A 6001-nucleotide genomic window follows, 5' to 3' on the forward strand; every position below is an offset into this window, starting at 1 on the left:
CTCTTCTTTTCCCTGTCATTATCCTTATGCAGTTGCTGCAGTAAGCACAGTGAAGGCTTCCAATACTGAGCCGACATTCAAACGTAGAACCTGGAAGCGCTGGGCGTAAACGACATAAATGAGAATGACAGAAGAGAAGATATTGTTGAATAAAGTCGTTATTTTTGTTTTGTTTTTTGCACACAAAATGTATTGTCGTTGCTTCATAAAATTAAGGTTGAACCACTGCAGTCACGTCGACGGTTTTAATGATGTCTTTAGTAACTTTCTGGATCTTAAAAGTGGTGGTTATATTGCTGTCTATGGACGAGTCATATACCTCTCGGATTTCATCAAAAATATCTTAATTTGTGTTCCGAAGATGAACGAACGTCTTATGGGTGTGGAACGACATGAGGGTGATTAATTAATGACAGAACTTTCATTTTTGGGTGAACTAACCCTTTAACACAATATAGTACAAAGAAAAAAAACTATTCTGAAATAGTTTAGAGAATTGTTTAGATTTTTAAACTGCTCTGCAGTACTCATACATCTCACCTACAAGTTTATGGATTACAACAACAGTAATGCTTTATTTATGAAGCATTGATGACTCGGCTATGATTGTTCAAGTTTTCTGCTCTTCGGCTGTCCACGGTAATCAAACCCTTTCCTACTAACGCAAAATTCTGCTGCCGTCATCATGTCAAGATGAACGTCTCTTCGCCTCTTCCTCCAAAACAATATTTAATTCATATTTCTCCATGTTATTTCATTTCTAGATGAAAGGCACTGAGATTGAGGGCAACCTTTTCCTCCCCTCCATCTTAGAAAAGCTCAGATGGAAAAAGCAAGGTCGCAGACGGGCTTAATTTCGAGCTGATAATTTAGCAAATGGTCTCCACTGTATCACTTTGATCTTGCCAAAGTTTTGGAAATTTCAATCTTGAGCCAACTACTACTGGCCGATTATAGCCCTGCTTCATTAGCGGACCTTTAAATGGTTCACAACAATTAAGGCTGTCAAGCGGCTGTTCTCTGCCCAGGAGTAAACCTTGACTAATGATTTGCTAAAAAGTCCTGACAGTCTGTTACAGTCAGCGGTAATTGAATTTAAGCGCTAACAAGCCTTTGAACAAGTGAAAGAAATATTTTATAAGCTTGATGCAATTTGGTGGAGCAGATAATGAATCGTAATGAATATTCCCCTCTGATTTTTTCCGTGTAATTGTCGTTTTTCTAAACGTAATAATAACAAGCAGGGAAACAAATCCAGACAAAGACGGAGAGCAATCAGACTTCAATCTCTTTCTCTCAGTTCCTCACTTTCTTGTTCTTTTCTTTTTTTGGCTTTTGTCTTGGTTATAGAGAGACTGTTTCCCGCTATTTTGTATTCTTTTGCGTTCACCACCAATAGTTTCCCAGCTATTTTAACGAGCTTGATGTGTCACAAGAATGCATGCCCAGTTCACCGTGCGCGCAAAGAAAAGCTATGACAACTATGCTGTTAATGTTGCGCTTTTGAGCCTGTACAAAACCCCCTAACACAACTATGATAAGGATAAGTAGGAAATAAGCAGCTAACATCATGCTAAAGTTTTGTTTGAGGCCTGATAGGCATTAATTGATCAGTAAGTGCAAACATGCATAGATTAAAATGTTTTTAAAATGGGCCAAAATAAGCACATTAATAGGCGGCCTCATTAAGAAATAAATACACATATCTTCTGTAGAAACTAGTATAGCCTATACGAACACTTCAGACATTAAAAGACTGCTAGTGTTGCGCACGCTGTTGTTTAGAGAGTTCTTCGGGTTTGAAAGTCTGAGAAATGAGGGAAAGATGTTTTGCACAAACTCTTTTCCCTCAATGTAGTCAATTTGCCAAAAGGAAATTTGACATCAAACGACAACATCATCTTCAGAAGGTCCACTTACGCAGTAACTCAGATCACTGAAAGTGTCACAAGCTCAGTAAATTAGCACACAAAATGATGAATTGGATAAAATTGCGTCAGAAAAAACAATCAAATATTAAAAGAGGATACACTTTTCACTTTGACATCAAGGAGACACTAAGTAATCACCAACAAGAGCCACATCATTTCCTCCATTTAGTGTAAAAGTAATAAAAGACATGTCAAAGTCCCTAGCGTGATACAAGACCCCGGCGGTTCATTATGCACTGGACTCCATACTTTCCCTTGGACTAATAGGGACAATATTTAGGCAAATAAGGTCATTATGATAATAAGAGTGCTGATAATAAGTCGCAGTTTGCTTATTTGTTTTGCTCGGGCTGTAACTGTCGTGATGAACAAAAGGAGGCCAATTAGATTTTAGGCTTTCTCCGAATTGGATTTCATAGCAGAAAAACAGGGCCATACACTTTGAATTCATCAGGGATGAATGGAAAATGTGATTAAAATTTCAGACTAAAGTCCTCGTTGGAGCATATAAGTTTGCATATAAGGGCATGGTGCTCTGTAGCTGTAATTACCTGAGAGAATTTGATTCCTCTTAAGTGGGTTACCAATGGATTTGGTAGCATTCACGAGTGTTAAAGGTTTGGGTGACTTATTGTATTTTATTGTACAATGCTGCAATAAGGCCTCTAATTGTGTTAAGTGCTAGAGCAGAAACATTTCTCAAAATTATTTCTAATATGATTTTATCAGTTAATTCTGAGCTACTTTCAACCTAACTTGTTTACTGGCTTACACGTAACTTAAATGTATGCATAACAGACAAGGCCTAACATATGCAGAGCAAAATATTTGTAACTACAAGGCCTTTTATAGGCTGAAAAACATAGCTTTTTGGGGATGACAAAACATGATTAGGGTGACGATATTTCCCAATTTACCCATGACAATTCTGGGCTTCTGACAATTCAGTAATACATCTATCCTGGTTTAAGTTGTTAGTTAACTCACATAAAAATTAAATATCCTCAGTGTCCCTTAAACTACTGTCTCTGAATGTGGTTCTCAATATAGGATGTCAATAGAGAAAAAGAAAGCTGTTTCTCTGTTTTTCTTGCTAGACAGCCAAGCTGGAAATCTGAAAATACACTTTCAATGTATTTCAATGTCTATTAAAAGGAAAACATCACTATCATGGCTATTATTAAGTATTATTAAACACACAATGCAAAACGTTTCTAGCAACAAGTAATGTGAAAGCCAATCAGAAGATATTATTAAACAGTTACGAGGAGTGGAATTTTAGACCAATGAGATTGCACAGTGGAAGTATTTTGTTTATAGTTTAGCTTCTATTGGTTTCTGTTTCACAGCGTTACATTAACTAGCCCTGCTTAACATAATGCTACATAACAGAAATCAGAAATTTAAAAAAAGTTTTTGTTATAAACCATGAACCAAACCATCCAGCTACAAGGTAAATCACAACATTACGAACTTTGATTTGAAAAAAATATATATATTTAACAATCGGACAAAAAGACAAAAGGTACAAGACTGTGTACTTAGCATTGTGAATGAAATAATAAAGAATAAAATATAATAGAAAAATCTAAATGTTGATTATACATACAGAAAGGATATATTTTACATTAATTGCAAAATATGCATGTTAAGCATACAAATAATAAATTGAGAGAGTACAGAAACCGACTCATTTGCGAGAGCTTCATAGGAGTGTGCGGGTACTAAAGTGTTCTTTGAATGGGATTTTTACTTCCGGAATCTGAATGTTGCATTCTTTAGAAACAAGCCGTCAAAAAATGACCTGCTCATCTGGATGTGGCTGATAGGACAATTATTTTAATTATTTAAAATATTCAAAATATAATATTCATATCTTTATGTGTAAAATATGGTGGCCGAGAGAGCTCAACGTGCTGCAAATGAAGAAAACACATGCAAATAGAAAAAACACCAGCAAATAAAGAAAACATCTTCATCAGTTTGACAACACATGCGCTGCAAAAGTCCACAACACATACAAATAGACAAACGTGCTGCAAAAGTCCACAACACATGCAAATACAGAAACGTGCTGCAAAAAGGCCTGCTCATAATGTACATACGATCAGGAAGTTAAGATAAACAAAAAAAAAAAACTCACCACTGAAGAGTAAACATTGAACAATCCCAGTCAGCGGTGCCAGACAGGTACTTCACTTGTTGGTGTTCCCTTAACATTATCGTTGTGGTCTGTGCCAGTCCAGCCAGGACAAACGATTTGGGGGGTATTATTTTGCATTAAAAAATATTATTAATAAATTATTAATAATAAATAATATATTTTTTTAATAATTTACTTGATTTTATGTCTCAAATCCCAGTCAATTATTCACTGCAGAAAGTGAAACTAAAAACTCAGCAATGTTCTGATAACACTATTTAACCTTAATTTATTTCTTAATATTTCTCTTGTAGCCCATATGTATTGAAAAAAATGGGAAGAGATATAGGTGTTAAACAAGTTTTTTTTTTTTAAATAAGGAGTTAGCTGATCTTATTACAGTGCGTCGGTTATGCGTGATGCGCTATAAATTATTGCGGGGCAAATTAAAATATAAATTTAATTCTAAAATCAGCCTAATCATCATCATCATTCAGATCATCGCAGAAGTGGCTTGAGATCGCGGGGCCTAGTATGTGCTATTTGCAGCGCGTTTCTCTATGTACATGTGTTGTGAACTTTTGCAGCCCGTTTCTCTATTTGCATGTGCTGTGTACGGAGCCCCGGACATGACATGCAGGAAAAAAATACGCGCGCACGATTTATTAATTTGTTCCCTCGATTTACTAAAACGTGCGCACGATTTACTATTTCGTTCCCTCAATTTACTAAAACGTGCGCACGATTTACTGTTTCATTCCCTTGATTTATAAATCATGCGCATGATTTATAAATCGAGGGAACAAAATAGTAAATCGTGCGCACAATTTAGTAAATCGAGGAAATAAATTAGTAAATCTTGCGCACGATTTTTTTTCTTTCTTGCATGTCATGTGCAGGGCTCTGTAGTTGTGAACTTTTGCAGCGCATTTCTCTATTTGCATGTGTTGGGGACTTTTGCAGTGCGTTTCTGTATTTGCTTGTGTTGTGAACTTTTGCAGCGCATGTGTTGTCAAACTGATAATGTTTTCTTTATTTGCTGGTGTTTTTTCTATTTGCATGTGTTTTCTTCATTTGCAGCGTGTTGAGCTCTCTCGGCCACCGTAGTAAAACTTTTTAATAAGGAAATAAAAAAACTGAGTGCACCTTAAAAAAAAATGTGGTCATCCTAAATATGAGTTTATCTTTATCTGCTGTTTATCTTGATATTACCTTGATATACCTTGCAAAAATTGTATTCCTTTAAATAGCCTCCAGTGCCCTGCCTGATCTCACCATCTTCTCAATTTTAGCTCAAGCAATCAGCCTGCCACACTGCAAACAAAACCATGTGATGCAACCCGCAGCCGCAGTATTCTACGTATCTTTATACATGAAGAACAAATTGGATTGACAGGCGGCATAATGGCATGCCCCTGCCCTATTCACTCTTACCACGCATGGACAAATCGTCTGGGCTGATGAGTTCTTGATAGCATTTGGTGGTTCCTTTGTATACTCCAGCTCATCTCCAAAAGTCAATTAAAATCCTGTAATGTTGACACCTTCAGCGCGTGCCCCTATCAAATGCAAGCGTACCCATCGCGTGAACCCGCGCTCTGAGGTCGCGTGTCATTGCACAACAGGTCAGGTGATTAAATGGCTCTGAGCTCGAGCTTCTAGAAACCCGGCTCATTCATGCGAATCGGTTCAACAATTGTTCTTTTATGTCATAATTAATGTAATAATTACAATTAGTCATGGTTAATTCAGGTTCGTACAACAAAGCACAAAGTCATTTAGAACAATTTACAAGTAAGTTAGTTTTCGCTTTCAGTCGGTTTACTTCAAATACTAGTTCACTCTTCGGTTTTTGATTAATTACGAATCGGACATGTTCGAAAGAGACGGTTCTCGTTTCAGTAAAACAAACGCTGCGGTCTCGAGG

The 6001-nt window shown here is 36.6% G+C and overlaps 1 long non-coding RNA gene across 12 annotated transcripts in view; it reads right to left on the bottom strand.

The window, feature by feature from the left end:
* The window catches only part of LOC125270159, a 173792-nt gene extending 167794 nt beyond the window's left edge, over positions 1 to 5998 (bottom strand). For 3 of the 12 annotated variants that reach the window (XR_007185274.1, XR_007185272.1, XR_007185270.1), the window contains exon 1: positions 5509 to 5997. This is a non-coding gene — a long non-coding RNA (uncharacterized LOC125270159). Of the gene's footprint in view, positions 1 to 5508 lie in introns of all 12 variants that reach the window. The other 9 variants (XR_007185276.1, XR_007185273.1, XR_007185271.1 and 6 more) reach the window with 6 other exon arrangements.
* Between the last annotated feature and the right edge of the window lie 3 nt (positions 5999 to 6001).

The sequence above is a fragment of the Megalobrama amblycephala genome, linkage group LG6 (assembly GCF_018812025.1).
Source record: "Megalobrama amblycephala isolate DHTTF-2021 linkage group LG6, ASM1881202v1, whole genome shotgun sequence".
In the NCBI taxonomy this organism is placed as follows: domain Eukaryota; kingdom Metazoa; phylum Chordata; class Actinopteri; order Cypriniformes; family Xenocyprididae; genus Megalobrama; species Megalobrama amblycephala.